Source organism: Podarcis raffonei, chromosome 5 (assembly GCF_027172205.1).
Source record: "Podarcis raffonei isolate rPodRaf1 chromosome 5, rPodRaf1.pri, whole genome shotgun sequence".
NCBI lineage: Eukaryota > Metazoa > Chordata > Lepidosauria > Squamata > Lacertidae > Podarcis > Podarcis raffonei.
This window is the reverse complement of record NC_070606.1, coordinates 6,438,824-6,454,804: the sequence shown is the minus strand read 5'-3', so window position 1 is coordinate 6,454,804 and position 15,981 is coordinate 6,438,824. Positions and strand designations below refer to the sequence as shown.

The 15,981-nt window shown below is 43.4% G+C and overlaps 1 long non-coding RNA gene across 1 annotated transcript; it reads right to left on the bottom strand.

Moving 5' to 3' along the window:
• Positions 1-11,830: 11,830 nt before the first annotated feature.
• LOC128413374 (uncharacterized) lies at positions 11,831-13,571 on the bottom strand. Its single transcript, XR_008330316.1, has 2 exons — positions 12,885-13,571; positions 11,831-12,167 (listed from the first exon to the last, which is right to left on the bottom strand). It is a non-coding gene; the product is annotated as an uncharacterized LOC128413374 (long non-coding RNA).
• Positions 13,572-15,981: the final 2,410 nt, after the last annotated feature.

Here is a 15,981-nt window from a genome sequence, read left to right as displayed (position 1 = left end):
GCAGTAGTCCAAGCAAGAGATAACTAGAGCATGCACCACTCTGGCGAGAGAGGGACTGATGGCAATGCTCTGCAGGATGCTTCCACTCCCGCTGAGAGGGGAGGCATCCTGCCACCTCGCTTTCCTGCCTGGTGACGGAGGAGATCTTCCCGCACCCAGCAGTGGGGTGAGGTTTTGCATTGGCTTCTCCTGAAGGGGAGAGCCAATGAAAAATCCTGCTTTCGGGCAGGAGGGGGGGATTCAGAGAGGATACCTTGCCGAGTTTGCACCCCCATTGTGGGGGGGGGGGTGGCAGAGGGAATGTTTGAACTCAGGTGCCAAAACCCCTCAGGCCATCCCTGGGTACACACCAGGTCTCAGGTCTCAATGAATTGAGCTGGGAGACATCTTGAACACAAGTGGAGGGAAACTCCAGAGGAATGAAATCAAACACTGGGGAGAGAAGTGCTTTTTTTAAACCAGCTCTGCGCTTGTGCCTTGACAGGCAGAAATCCAACTGGTGAAGGTTTCCCCTTTCTATTACATCCATGTCAAGCAGAGTTTTGACAGATGAATGCCAGGCTGCTAATAAATGTAGAGAACTACAAAGTGTGGCAAACAGAGAAGCAGGGAGGGGGAGAGAAACGCATCTAATAAATATGGCGGGGGCAGTTCTCAAATTGCGATCTGGCACCAGTTATGCATCATGTTTCACAAACATACACAGAAAGGGAAGCCAATTAAGCTGAAATATTTCATTCTGTCAGAAAAGGTTTAAAGGGGTCAAGCATTAAAGACAATTAGTGAAATATCTGTTGTTCCGGGCCTTCTTTAATGATGAGCCTTTCTGCAGAACTAGATGAACTCATACAAACAGAGAAAATCCTGTAAAACTGGTGTGTTTTGGACCGGATTCTGGAACAGGAGAAACTTCTTATGAGAAGTTACGCTGAAAAGATGAGTTCTTGACCTAACGGGGAAAAGAAACCCTTCCCCGAGCAAGTAGTGATGGAAGAAAGGCAGGCATGAGATGGGGCAAGGATGTTTCAACATTGCGCCCTGCCATCCATTGTTACTCAAATGCAACTGGACGGTGTACTCGCTGCCATGCAGTTCTGAATGGGAATGCAAGGATCCTTTCACAGAGTCCATGATTACTGGGGGCTGGAGGAGACTCTTGAGAGTCCCATGGGCTGCAAGAAGATCAAACCTCTCCATTCTGAAGGAAATCAGCCCTGAGTGGTCACTGGAAGGACAGATCGTGAAGCTGAGGCTCCAATGCTTTGGCCACCTCATGAGAAGAGAAGACTCCCTGGAAAAGACCCTGATGTTGGGAAAGATTGAGGGCACAAGGAGAAGGGGACGAGATGGTTGGATAGTGTTTTCGAGGTTACCAGCATGAGTTTGACCAAACTGTGGGAGGTAGTGGAGGACAGAGGTGCCTGGCGTGCTCTGGTCCATGGGGTCACGAAGTCAGACACGACTAAACGACTAAACAACAACAACAAAATTCCATTAACATTTGCATCCAGATCCTAAAGACGTCATCCCCAACCAGCTCTTTCCCGATTGCCAGGCTCGGAAGGCTTTGTCCTTTAGGCGCCAATCCATCCATTGCTTCCAGGATTCATGAGCATTGATACCTCACATTACTGTTGTTGCTGTTGCTGCTGTTGCATTTATATAAAAAAAGAAATGTCCCAGTCTCCCCTCCCCATATCTCTCAACAGCCCTGCATTATAATCATTAGCCTCGTGCTGCAACACAAATATTTGCCCGGTTAGCAACCCCTGTAAAAAGAAGAAGTGGAAATATGTCAACCAAAATGCCTGGTGCAGTCCTCACAGCTAATTTCATCTGGAGAACAGCAAAAGGCAGAAGGTCAACAGCATTCAATGCCAACCTGCATGAAATCCTACACGGCAGTCCATTGGGAATGCAACTCTTTTGCTGATTCTCCATTTCCCTCACTTCCACCTGCACCTCACATCCTGGAAGAGCCATCAATACTTGAGTCCCCAAGCCAGTTTCAATCTTAGTGAGAATCCTACGATACAGGAGAAAGGAAAATCAACCCCCCACCCCATTCTCAAATCAGGAGCACTTTGGAAACGCAAGCGTCTCTCCCGCCCCTCTGGTTCAGATTATTGGTAGAAAGTGCTGTCTCTTTTTGTCAGAAATGTGAAACGAAACACTCACCCACAGCATATTTGCCTGAAGGCTGAGCATTCTGCGGATTGTTGAAGGAATTCCGTCCTCTCAATAAAAGCATGTTTTGGATCACCAGGTTCTGCTTTCAAAGAAGTTTCGGAAAGATTATTTTACAGGCCACAGACATTAAACTACATGGAGAGTATTTTTATTGCAGAAAGAAAGAAAGAAAGACAGGCATATAAGGTTTTCAGGCAAACTACACCATTCATGTTGCTTGAAGGATTGTTTTCAGTGGAATATGGTAACCAGCTGCCTACAAATGGGAAGAAATTTTCCTTCGGATTTGCTATCATAGAGGTGTATGCCTGCAGCCGAATACTTGAACAAGACATTCACTTCAGAAGGAAGTTACCACCAAAGAGAAATCGTTTGCCAAGGAAACCCTGTTCCGAGTTGAGAATAAACTCTGCAAACCAAAAATATTTTGTGTACTTTTTTGGGGGGGGGTTCAAATTTTAAGTAATTTTTTTTAAAAAAAACAAAACCCAACCCCAAAATGGGGAATGGAGGTACCAGAATGCAAGAAGGGAGAGGGAGGCATTTGTAGTGGGTGTATGTGAGCAGTTGCTGAGACTGGAAGCTCAATGTGGCAAAGAATTGTCTATTTTGTGCATTGCATGCTGTAAAGCAGATGGTGCTATATAAGCAATAACCATTAACCACAGAAGCATATGCAGGGCATTGACTGAGAGAAGAGAGCTGTCCCACAACTGTTATTCCCGAATGTTTCCTATGGCTTCTGGGATTTCCTCAGATTCTACTCACCCATTTTTAACAGGGCCTCCATGAGAACTAGTGGAGTGTCTTTCAAATGAAACCCAAGAGCATCACTTTTCAGATTTAATGCATGCACATTTAGTGAATGTATCCTGACAACAGAAGCTGTCTTGCCTACAGAAGCCTGCTTCACCTCCTAAAGCTTATCTGGTTATTAGGCATGCTTAGATCTTTCACTTTTGGGGTTCAGCTGGCATGATTAATTTCACACGGCTGAACAAATTTTGAGTGTGCAATTTGATTCATTAAAATCATGTCCAAGGTCTCAAAGCTCAAACGTGCGTAGAGGAAGGCGACCCAAATTATAAAGGGTCTGGAAACCAAGCCTTATGAGGAATGGTTGAGGGAGCTGGATCTGTTTAGCTAAGAAAAGAGGAGACTGAGAGGAGATAGGATTTGTTGTTGTTTAGTCGTTTAGTCGTGTCTGACTCTTCGTGACCCCATGGACCAGAGCACGCCAGGTACCTCTGTCCTCCACTACCTCCCGCAGTTTGGTCAGACTCATGCTGGTAACCTCGAAAACACTATCCAACCATCTTGTCCTCTGTCACCCCCTTCTCCTTGTGCCCTCCATCTTTCCCAGCATCAGTGTCTTCTCCAGAGAGTCTTCTCTTCTCATGAGGTGGCCAAAGTACTGGAGCCTCAGCTTCAGGATCTGTCCTTCCAGTGAGCACTCAGGGCTGATTTCCTTGAGAATGGATGCGTTTGATCTTCTTGCAGTCCATGGGACTCTCAAGAGTCTCCTCCAGCACCAAAATTCAAAAGCATCAATTCTTCGGCGATCAGCCTTCTTTATGGTCCAGCTCTCACTTCCATACATCACTACTGGGAAAACCATGGCTTTAACTATACAGACCTTTGTTGTCAAGGAGACGTCTCTACTTCTCAAGATGCTGTCTAGGCCTGTCATTGCCCTTCTCCCAAGAAGCAGGCGTCTTTTAATTTCGTGGCTGCTGTCACCATCTGCAGTGATCTGCAGAGAAGGAGATAGGATAGCCATCTTCAAATATCTCAAGAGCAGTCACATGGAAGAGGGAATAAGCATGCTTTCTCCTGCTCCGGAGGGTAGGACTCGAACCAATGGCTTCAAGTTACAAGAAAGGAGATTCGAACTAAACATCAGGAAGAACTTTCTGACAGCAAGAGCTGTTTGACAGCGGAACAGACTCCCAGGAGAGGTGGTGGACACTGGATGGCCATCTGTCATGGATGCTTTAGTTGAGATTCCTGCATTGCATGGGGTTAGACTAGATGACCCTTGGGTCCCTTCCGACTCTACAATTCTATGATTTTGAAGTCCTCACAAAAAATCATCAGCATTTTTCTACTGACAGACACATTTTTGCAAGCGATTTTCCAAAACACAATGCATTTTTCTGCTTGTTTTCACCAATATATTTCTCTTTATGCATACTTTCCCTTGAAATATGCATCATTGTACACATTTAGGGTGGGACAGACAAGTGCATCAAAAAATTCAGTGTGACTCTCATGGTTTGAACATTGTTTGGGTAAGTAGGAATTAAGCCAACTGAACTGAATTTCTCCTTGTCCCTGCAGGGATGACACACGCTCCTTTTTAAATAAATAAATAACATTAAGTCTCAGTTGATTTTACCATTTTGTGGAGTACTTTTAGGATTGGCCTTTCACCCTATTTCACATTAGGCCTAAGCTCACAGTGATTCCCAAAGAACTTAGGTCTAACAATTGCCACATTTCATTTTTTTTTTATATTAATATTTTATTAAGTTTAACAATAAAAAGACACAATCAAACATTAAACATTAAAAACACAGGGAAAATATAAAACACAACAATACAAGCTTTCACAATACATAAAATACAAACATTTAACCTAACAAGGGGAAAAAAATCTATCAACCCACAAAAAATAGAGTAGGAAGAAACACAAATCACTCTTTTCTAATTGTTCATCTTTGATTAACTTATTTTCCTGACTTCCTCACGCCTCCCTTTTTTATATCCCTTTTTAACAGTTAGTTCAGCAAATTCGTATCCTACTAATTTTGTCCTTATATATTTTACCTCCCAAATTTATAATTTCAAATTTTTATATCTTATTACTAGAACCCCTTCATTTTATTTCAATGTCATCAGCATTCATACATTTTACAATACTTCTGTAAATAAATTTTAAATTTCCTCCAATCTTCTTCCACCAACTCTTCTCCCTGATCTCGGATTCTGCCAGTCATCTCAGCCATTTCCATATAGTCAATTACTTGCATCTGCCATTCTTCCAAGGTGGGTAATTCTTGTGTCTTCCAATGCTTTGCGATGAGTATTCTTGCTGCTGCTGTAGCATACATAAAGAAAGTTCTATCCTTCTTTGGCACCAATTGGCCAACTATGCCCAGGAGAAAGGCCTCTGGTTTCTTCACAAAAGTGTATTTAAGTACCTTTTTTATTTCATTATAAATCGTCTCCCAGAAAGCCTTAATCCTCGGACAATTGCCACATTTCAAACTGGAGTTTTGCTGCAGTTTCAGGGGAGCGATATATTGTCTCTCAAGCACCAGAGTGACTGCACATGCTGACCGCACCTTTAAAGCAAGGAAAAGGTTGACAGTGTGCTCTGAAAGCATGTCAGCCGGAGTTAGAATTGCCTGGACCCAGCTAAAATATGTGGTGTGAAGCACATGGTGTTATAACACTACAGGGTACATTAGGAGAAGCACTATTCTGCTACGTATGTAACCTAGTTGAAACTGTTACCGGAAAAATCTGAGGGCTCCCTTGGACAAAAAGTAAAGACACCAACCAGGATAACTTGGAGCAAAACAGCAGCCTGTAGGCTTGGCCTTTATTGAACTGTTGCAACAGGGTGTTCCCCTCACTTGCAAGAGAGAGGAAAGACCCAGAAAAATGGTGTGCCAGATCTTATAAAAACTTTTGAAATTCCCATCCCCTAGGTCAAACCTACCCCCAGAAACATCATGCATACATTACAGAAAGGAGGGGTTGAGGGAGGAGTTGTGGTGGTAACCTAAGTGTCCTGTCACCTGGCTGGTTACCCCTTTCCCCCTCCCCAGGAATTATTCTCTGAAGACAAAATGTAGTCGCAGTTTCCTGCCCCCTGAGGGAAGATCTGATCATTGTCCTTTGTTCCAGTCCAAGCTGAATCCACTCCCATATGGAAGTTCTTTGTGATCTTGATTGTCTTCTGTCTGGGATCATCAGGGTTGGCATAGCAACTGGGCAGGGCTCCTGTGGATGTGCTGAGACGGTGAAGGGATTATGGCTGACCAGGACCAAGCCACCCCCCTTTGATAGTCCTTGTCATATGGAGTAAAATAAAATGGAACAGTGCAAATCCGATGTATGGTTGATTTTTCTATGAATTTATAACAGAAATGTGGCATATGTAGTGTGTGAGTGTGTGTGTGTGTGTGAAGTTTGTACAAACAGAATGATTGGGGTGGGGGGGTTCCTGCTACAAAACCATTTTGGCTGCTCTTGCAAAACTGACTGAAAGAGTCGATCTCCAAACCGGTTTCGCTCAGGTTTATCAGCAAGATTAGAGTTAACATTCCGCACTGACTTCAGTAACGCTCCTTCCGATTTATACAAGTGTGCGTGAAGCTTTGGCACGGCTAAAGCCTACGTCAAGAACTTTTCGTTTGTGGGAGTGATATAGCGGTATCTCCCAGGGGCACAGGAAAGAGGGGAAACCTGACTCCACCTGCTTGGAGAAAGGATCAACACCTTCCCCGCCACTGGATCTTGTTAATACTTTCTCTTTCTATAGCCCTGAAAATGAGGAGAGGAAGTTGCCACTTCACTAAGCCATCAACCTGCGACTTGTAATGGCCTGTCTCCCAGGAACCCAGGGCTTGGGATTTCTCCACGGCTACTCAATGTGTTCCTGCTGGCCTCTTGCCTTCATGTACTCACATGGATACACAGGACTTTGTTCTTCTTCTTGTTGTTGTTGCATCACACCTCTCTCTCTCTCTCTCTCTCTCTGCTGTCCACAGTGAAAAACTCACAGGCTAATTTTTCCACCCCAGTGTCAACGGCCAAGGGGATTTGTTAATTTACATGATTTGAGGAAGTTTTGATAATTCACAAGGGTGAAAATAGATACAGTCATACCTCGGGTTAGAGACGCTTCGGGTTGCACAATTTCGGGTTGAGCACCGCACCGAACCCGGAAGTACTAGAACAGGTTACTTCCAGGTTTTGGCACTTGTGCATGTGCAGAAACGCCGAATTGCAACCCACACGTGTGCAGATATGGTGCTGCGGGTCGCGGACGCTGCGGGTTTTGAACGTGCTTCCCGCATGGATCACATTCGCAACCCGAGCATACACTGTACGACAGATATGTTTTAATTCACTTGCAGGTCCAGGTGCCGTGCTTCCCAGTCCCCAATCCAGATAAATAAAATACCACTAAGACTGGTTTGGATCAAAACAGGCCACAACTTCATTGAATACGGATGAAAGAGGTTTGGCTTGGGCATGGGGCAATCAAAATACTTCCAGCCCACCTGCCGGAAGTGATGCATAGGTCAATCCAGGCGGTGGTTCCTAAGACTTACATTCAATAGGATGACCCCCACAGGGACCGCCATCTGGGGGAGTGCCTTCAGCCCTGGCCCTACCTGGGCGCTCAGACATGACCACTTCCCCTGGATCCCTTTAATGGGATACCCCAGCGTTTGGAGGGGCAGGCAGAGACTACAACCTCCTCTCCGTCCAAGACAAAGGATTGCCCCTATGCCCAACCCAGTTGGTGTTTCGTATCCTAATGTCATTGACTACAAACAGTCTGACTGATTGATGGCACGCATGCATGACAGTTACTCTCCTATGCAGCATTCCCCACTCACTGAACTATAAAGTGCTTCTTAAAGTCATGCAGCAAAATTTGACAAGAAACCACATGCTCAGACTCTTCACTTTGAACCCCCTCATCATCTTTGGGGTTTGATATGTAGGGATGTGGCCTAGGAGCACAAGTAGGGCCCATGCCTGAGTTATTAGTTTGTACCATTAACTGAGAAGCTATCTTTCAAACATGACTACAAACAATGGATTGCCATTGCGGAATTCTTGTATTTTAGTTCACTGTGCTGTTTCCTCTGTTTTCAGATATAATCACATTTATTTAGGTCAATGAATAGGTAAAGGTAGACTTCCGGGTTAGCGCGATCAACTAATGGCGGATTCCCTCTGAGCTCCGGAGGGAATCGGCTCCGCAGGATCGGGTCTTGTCTTGCCGCTGCGGCGACGCAGGGACCCTCAAAAATCACAGGCGGTGAAGCCTGTGAGCATGGTGACTCGGCGGGCACCATTTGCGCCCCCCCGAGCTGCGAAGGAGCCTTTTTAAAGGCTTCAGAACGGGGACGGGGTGAGCGGCGCGGTGCTGAGAGTCGACTGCTTCTCCTGCGGAGTGAAGCCGCACTGCCGTTGTCGGAGAGCGCTGACTTCTTCTTGTGAGCAATTGGACTTTAAAGTAACAACCCGTGAGTAGTACGGAAATTGGAATTGTAAAGAAAATTTATATGAATTAGGCACGATCGGGGAAGGCGTAAACAGGAAGTCCGCCTCCCCTCCTAGTAAATAATTTAAAGCAAGGACCTATTAACTAAGGTCGAGAGAACCCTTTTTTTCCTTTTTTGGTAAAAGACTTTAATTTCACGGTTTGGCAGTATAAGAAATCTTACTGGAGGATAAAGAGCTAATTTTGGGAGCTGAAGTGCCACCCCCCCCGGACCCGGGAGTGCTCCGCGAGAGAGCCTGTTGATGAGGTACTGAAGAGTTTGACAGCTGTCAAATTAGCTGTCAAGACGGAAAAAGAGAACTTTGTTTCTGTTGCTTCTGCTGGTTATATTTGTTACAATTTTGTTACAATTTGTTGAAAACAAGGAAGAGCTGATACAAACTAACTTGATTTTTGGATTTGAACTGGAAGGAATATCAAGGAACCAAAATCCCTCTAGAGGGGGTTCTGGGACATTACAAGAATGGCTGGAGGAGGGAAAATTCAGGCTGAATTGGACAGAGCATTTGTTCTCTTGGGAAAGTTACAAGGCCAAATTGATGTTTTGGCTACAAATGTTACAACTCTGGACTTAACAGTAAACAACATCATTGAATTTGATAAGGATTTGAATCAGGAAGTCTATTCAACTGGACAAAAAGAGAAACTTGAGAGCTTTGAGAATTTGGAGAAGGAGATATATGTTGTTCCTGAAGAAAAGGAAGGAGGAGCTGTAATTTTGCAGATGACAAAGGAGAGCTTGAGGTCTGACATGATGGCAACAAAGGAAAATAAAAACTTGATGTGGAAAATCTGGCCTGAATTGGAGTTTGAAAAATGGAGAGATCTCCTTATGTGGAGATCTGAAGACCTAAGGATTACAAATTTGCTTAAGGTGGAAGTTGGAGCTTTGGGGACATTTGGACTTGAAAGGAGTAAGAAACAAGATTCGGGCTCCACTTTTAAGTATGGAGGTCTGGCTGGAAGAAACATGGATCCCGTTGGGCCAGAGCTTCTCCGAGATTTGGTGTTCAATATTAAGGACTATCAAAAAAACCGGCAGAGAGGAATTGAGAGAGAACTAAGAGCCTCGGATGTGAGATCTCCAGGCTGATAGTAGATTAAGACTGATGGACATTTGTTGGGGACTGAAACCGGGAAAGGGGGGGTGGAGTTTGGGAATCCAAAGGGTACATAATTATAATTTGTTCTGTTTTTATTTTGTTTTGTTATTTGTATGAAAATTGGGAAATTCGTGGAAGGGAATTTGGGTCGACTTTAGAAAAAATGTTTTAAGAATGAGTATTGATGTATAAGTTTGGATAAGGCAAAATTGGTTTTTTAAAATGAACTAAATTAAATGAAAATAAGGTTAGCAAAAATAAATTGAGGAAATGGATGAAAGAGAAAAAGCAAAATAATAATATATTAAATTATTAAGTTAAAGTTGAGAAATAAGTAATAAGGATTTGCTGAGCTAATAATTTGATTTGGAATACAAGAAGGGAAGGTGTGAGGAGGTCTGAGAAACAAGTTAAAAGAAATAAGCAATTGAAATTTTATGTGTTTTTAATTGTTTTTAAGTTTTGTATTTTTGTATGTTTGTTATTTTTTTGTTTACTTTTGTTTTTGTTTCATTATAGAAAATGCTAATAAATATTCAGTAAAAAAAAAATGAATAGGTAAAGGGACCCCTGACCATTAGGTCCAGTTGCGGATACACACAGTTTGTTTTAGAAATTGCAGATATCTGATTATATATATATATATATATATATATATATATATATATATATGGTAAAGGACACCTGACAGTTAAGTCCAGTTGCAGCTGCAGACAACTCTGGGGTTGCAGCACTCATCTCGCTTTATTGGCCAAGGGAGCTAGATGTCCGACGCGGCTTCCGCTTGAGCGCAGGAAGCTCTTGCAACCAATCAGAAGCCACGCCTCGGTTGTCAAATGTTTTGGAAGCCGAATGGGCTTCTGGAACAGATTACGTTCGGCAACCGAGGCTTGACTGTGTAACACCTTAACAATCGTGGCTCCCCCCCAAAAAAGAATCCTGAGAACTGTAGTTTGTTGAGGGTGTTAAGAGTTGCTAGGAGAAACCTGCCCCCCCCGAGCTAAAATTCCTAGAATTCCCTGGGAAGAGGCCGTCTTTAGCATATGCAGCTCTGGGGTTCAAAAATTCGCCCAGCGGCCCAATTTTTTTTGGGGGGGGGCAGGTCAAAGTTGTTGAGTTTTCTTAAGAGGGGCCGCTCAGAGTTGTTGAGCTTTTAAGGAGGGGGAAAGCAAAAACTGCTAACATGAAAAAGTAAAAAATGGCTGCAATACCTCCGTCTTTCCATTTTTGCAATCATGCTAAAATGAAAGACACCACTAGGGGCCGGCGCCAGATATGTTGATTGTGCAGCTATTCCACAATAGAGAACGGAAATGACCCATCGAACGCAATCACCCATAGGTTGTGATTAGGTGGCTTCAGTGGTGGGCGCCCCACAAAATTCACCGCCCCGATGCAACACACCCCTAGCATCCCCAGGTAAAGAGGGCCCTGTCACAAGGGCAGGGGCTACATGGGGAAGGAGGAATAACTGAAAATAATCTTCCCACTTCCTCCATTGGTGTTTGGCATGAGGGCAACACTATTCATTGCAAGTCTTCTGGAACCATCCCAATGTCTGCTCACACACTTCCCAACCCTGACAACCATTGTCTAATTGTCTAAACTGAGAGTGAATCCACACCAGAGCATTATTCTTCTTCTTCTTCTTCTTCTTCTTCTTCTTCTTCTTCTTCTTCTTCTTCTTCTTCTTCCTCTTCTTCTTCTTCTTCTTCCTCCTCCTCCTCCTCCTCTTCTTCTTCTTCTTCTTCCTCCTCCTCCTCCTCCTCCTCCTCCTCCTCCTCCTCTTCTTCTTCTTCTTCTTCTTCTTCTTCTTCTTCTTCTTCTTCTTCTTCTTCTTCCTCCTCCTCCTCCTCCTCCTCCTCCACTTCTTCTTCTTCTTCTTCTTCTTCTTCTTCTTCTTCTTCTTCTTCTTCTTCCTATACTGCCCTTCATTCAAAGATCACAGTGCAGTTTACAATATAAAAACACAAAAATGCATACCAGAGTAGCACTAACCTCCCCAGCTTAAAAGGTCATAGATTTTTTAATGAGCCAAAGGTCTGGAAGAAAGAGGAATGCTTTTGCCTGGCACCTAGAGATATGTAATGAAGGCAGATTGGAACCTGCCCATTATGTTTGCTCACTATATGTGTTTCTTGAAGACAAATCACATCTAAATTTTGTTCGAGAATTATATGTTCAATTTTATTTGTCAGGGAGTTGTGGAAACAAATGAGCATGGTTAATTAGAAAGAAGATTTATTGCAAAAAAACCCAACAGGGTTCATGGAGCGGTGAACGCTGCCGTCTGCCCATCAGTGAAGATGTTCCTACTGAGGAGACTTCTTCTGATGAAACCAAAAGCAGCCCAGCCTCCTCTTGTGACGTGATCTGTCCTGAAGGCCGCCTATTCAACGAGAGCGGGGGCTAAGGGGGTCAGCCCCTCCCCTTCCTCATTCCCAGACATGGAGCTTCCATTTTCGTTCCTCCTCTCTGAGCTGCTGCTGTAATTTGAACTCCACTGGTCGGCTGGCAAATGGTTGTCTGTCTGCCATCAGGGCTGTTTCCAGTCGACGTACCTGAGGGTTGGGGACAGGACTCCTGATTGTACTCATCTAGTCCCCCTCACTTCTTGACTGCCTTCTCCCTCTGCCTGCACTTCCTTCAATTATAGCGTCCTTCAATTTCTTAGAGTTAAAAAGTTACCAAACATTCTCCAGGCTGTTTCTTAGCCTTAGCTGATTTAGACCGGACTCTGTAGCAACTGTCAATAGATTCTTCAACATACTCGAGTTCCTCTCCCAACCAATCCGCAATTGTCTTGGCTATGTATGTTTTAAGAACTTGTTCCCCCTCCACCTCTAGAAGGCCTCTTATTCACAGAACATTAGATTTTTGTCTCATCTCTAAGACTGTGAGACAATCCTCAAATTGATCCTGTCTGCCAGCTAAACCTCTCATATCCCCCCTTACTATCTCTTGTTCCCCTCTAATTTCTTCGTTTTCTTTTTCAATTTTGTCCAAGTTTTTCACAGAAATGTCCAAAGCTTTTAATTTGCTAGACATTTCTGTGACCACTTATGTGTTCTTCCCCAATTCCACTACAACTTTTTCATTCTGCTTTTGCATTTGTGTCAGCATCTCATTTTTAAAATCTGACAGAATATACTCTATATTTGACTTTCTTCAGATTGTTTTGCTGATGTTTGAATATTCTGTAAACCGCTTTGAGATTTTTCTTAAAAATGTAAAGAGCTATAGAAATTAAATACATACATACATACATGCATACATACCTGGGATGCTAGGATAGGAAGCACCCACATGATCTAGCTGGTGATGAATCAGGGAAGCATCATTAGAGCAACAGGCACAGTGCAAAGGTTGCTTGATTTGGTCCTTAGATGCTTTGGCGGAGTTCAGAACCAAGCTTATTCACTGAAATCACTATCCAAAAACCCTCCCATGCTAATACATTGGGAAGTGAGGGCTATGGGGGGGGAAAGAGGGGCATGATTGTTGCATTGGAAGTTAGCATGGACACCACAGGGACTTGAACCCCGTCCTGGGAACCAGGAGTGCCGACCACCAGTGTCTTTTGCTCTTTTTTTTGAGCAATGCAACAAGGTAAAAAGCAAAACCTGAGAGAACATTCTGCGAATGTTCTCTCAGGAAAAAAACACCCCATAAGATGTTCAGAAGAGCTCTTTGGAGAGACCTGTGAAACGACCAGTAGAAAAGAAAATGAGAAAAAGGAGAGACCAATACAAAAAATATTATCTTGAAAAAAAGACCACTGAGTGGTGGAATGTGAACTTACCTAAAGCAGCACAATCCAAGTGCAGGTGATTCTTCCCTCAGGTACAGTGAACTCTGGGAAGCCTGGAGGAAAGAAGAGCTGGAAGAAAAGAAGTGTTCTCCTACCTGCAGGTGAGCCTCATTGTGGCGACACAGAATAGGGCCTCTTCTGACAACTCAGTCACCGCAACTAGAGAAGTCATTTCATGAAGAGAAAGTTGGGGGTTTTGTTGCTGAAGCTAGAAATGTGCATGTGGGCAAAGAAGACAGGGAGAGGACAACACTGCTCCTTCTAATTTCATGTCGGCTCAGGTTGCCTTGGAAGGAGAGAAAGACAGGTAAGTTAAAAACTTGCTGAAAAGGTGAATAAAGTATTTTGAGGATGAACCTGCTGATGGTGATTGGAGTGACTGTTCAGGGACATGGCAAGTCCAGGATCTCATGGGAAAGTGCTTTCTCTGAAGGAAGTTCCTGAGAGAGTGGAGTGGCTGGAGTGGTGGATTAGGAACTGGGAGATTTGAGTCCAAATCTCACTAAGCCATGAAAAACTCTATCTCTCAGCCTAACCTACCTCACAGGGTTGTCGCCAGGATCAAATGAGGAAGCAGACTAGAACATCAACTCCACTAAGCCTTTCCAGCAGAACCTGCAAGATTACGAAAAGTTATGGGAAATGGAGCTCAAAAGGTTAACTATGGAACAGGCCAGGCAAAATGATCCCTGATGCATAACATGGCTCTCTGGTGATAATAAACAAGGTTTTGGGATTTTATTTTATATTTGCTAAGCATTTTATATTTGCTAAGCATGTTTAGCCTGGAGAAGAGGAGGCTAAGGGGTGATATGATAGCCATGTTCAAATATATAAAAGGATGTCACATAGAGGAGGGAGAAAGGTTGTTTTCTGCTGCTCCAGAGAAGCGGACACGGAGCAATGGATCCAAACTACAAGAAAGAAGATTCCACCTAAACATTAGGAAGAACTTCCTGACAGTAAGAGCTGTTCGACAGTGGAATTTGCTGCCAAGGAGTGTGGTGGAGTCTCCTTCTTTGGAGGTCTTTAAGCAGAGGCTTGACAACCATATGTCAGGAGTGCTCTGATGGTGTTTCCTGCTTGGCAGGGGGTTGGACTCGATGGCCCTTGTGGTCTCTTCCAACTCTATGATTCTATGATTCTATGATTCTATGATTCTTAGAACAGCTATTTAGCACATAGCTCAGACAACACAAAGCATTGACTTTATATAAACAAAAATATACAAACTTCTCAATTTGAAGTGACCATCACAATGAAAGGAAGTTACCATCAAGTACTCTTGTATTTTCAGAGGCGATGTCAGGCTCAGGTGCCTCACAAGTAAACCCTAAACCCTACATCACAATGACAGCAGCAATATACTTGTATACATTATGCCTGAAGGACATCTAAGTGAGTATCCCTTGCTTGGCTGGGAAGAAAATTTAGGTTGTGTTCTTTCTGCAACTCTTTGTGCTAAGACTCTTTCAGGTTGCCTTTTAAAAGAAATGCCTTCTATTTTCCCTACTCATTTTCTCTCTGCTTTAAGCAGACTTCATATCCATGTGCTCCTTCTTTTCATCCAAAGACTAATTAGTTTGAAAGGTAAATAAAACTTGATTCACATCCCTTCATTCACCTTCATTTTCTCTTGGCTTTTCCGGTTAATTTTCTTGATTCTCTTTAACATCTCCATCTTGGTATTTTTCTGAGTATTCAGTTTAAATTTTGCTTAGCTAAACTCTTTTGGGGTGGGGACTTTCTCAAGGTCCACCATCAGTCTACAATTTACTGTCCGTGTTTTATTAGGATTAAGTCTTCATCGATCTTCTCTTTTCCTTTGGTTTCCTTTCAATTTAAAATGTAATGCCTCTGCTAACGCTTTTTAGGGACAAATACCTGATTAAGATATATGTGTGCAGTATTTGAAATCAACCACAGCAGAGATCGCAGGTGGAAATTACCTGTGTCCCTTTTTAAAGTTGTAAATGATGAATTTCAGCAGAGGGAAATCCCTTCATTTACTCTATAAAAAAAATTTCAATAGTTTTGAAAAGTGGTCTTACCTAAGCTGGTTTGTTGCCTTTTCAAACCTGTTTCATCTTCCCCAGCCTCCTTCCACTAATCCCTGTGACCATTAGCTCCTTCAGCTCTGACCAGTGAGAGCGCTAAAGCCAGTACTATAGCCAGGGACAGGCTCACTCAGCGGAATGCGGCTCGCTCCTTCCACCACTTGTTGGTCATAAGAACACATTAAAAAGTCCCCTGCGGCATTAATACAGTGGGTGCAAATGTCTTTATTTTATTTTCCTTTTTAAAAATAATTTTCATTAAGTTTTGCAGTTTTGTGTTCGTCACAAACACATTGTCTCAAACAGAAAAAGAAATACAGTCCGTCCCCCCCGGAGACTTCACTCAACTTTCTTTTCTGGTTTGTTATGCAATAACATCTCCTGCTTATTTTCATGCCTTAAAAGGTGAAGGGACCCCTGACCATTAGGTCCAGTTGTGGTCGACTCTGGGGTTGCGGTGCTCATCTCGTTTTATTGGCTGAGGGAGCCAGCGTACAGCTTCCGGGT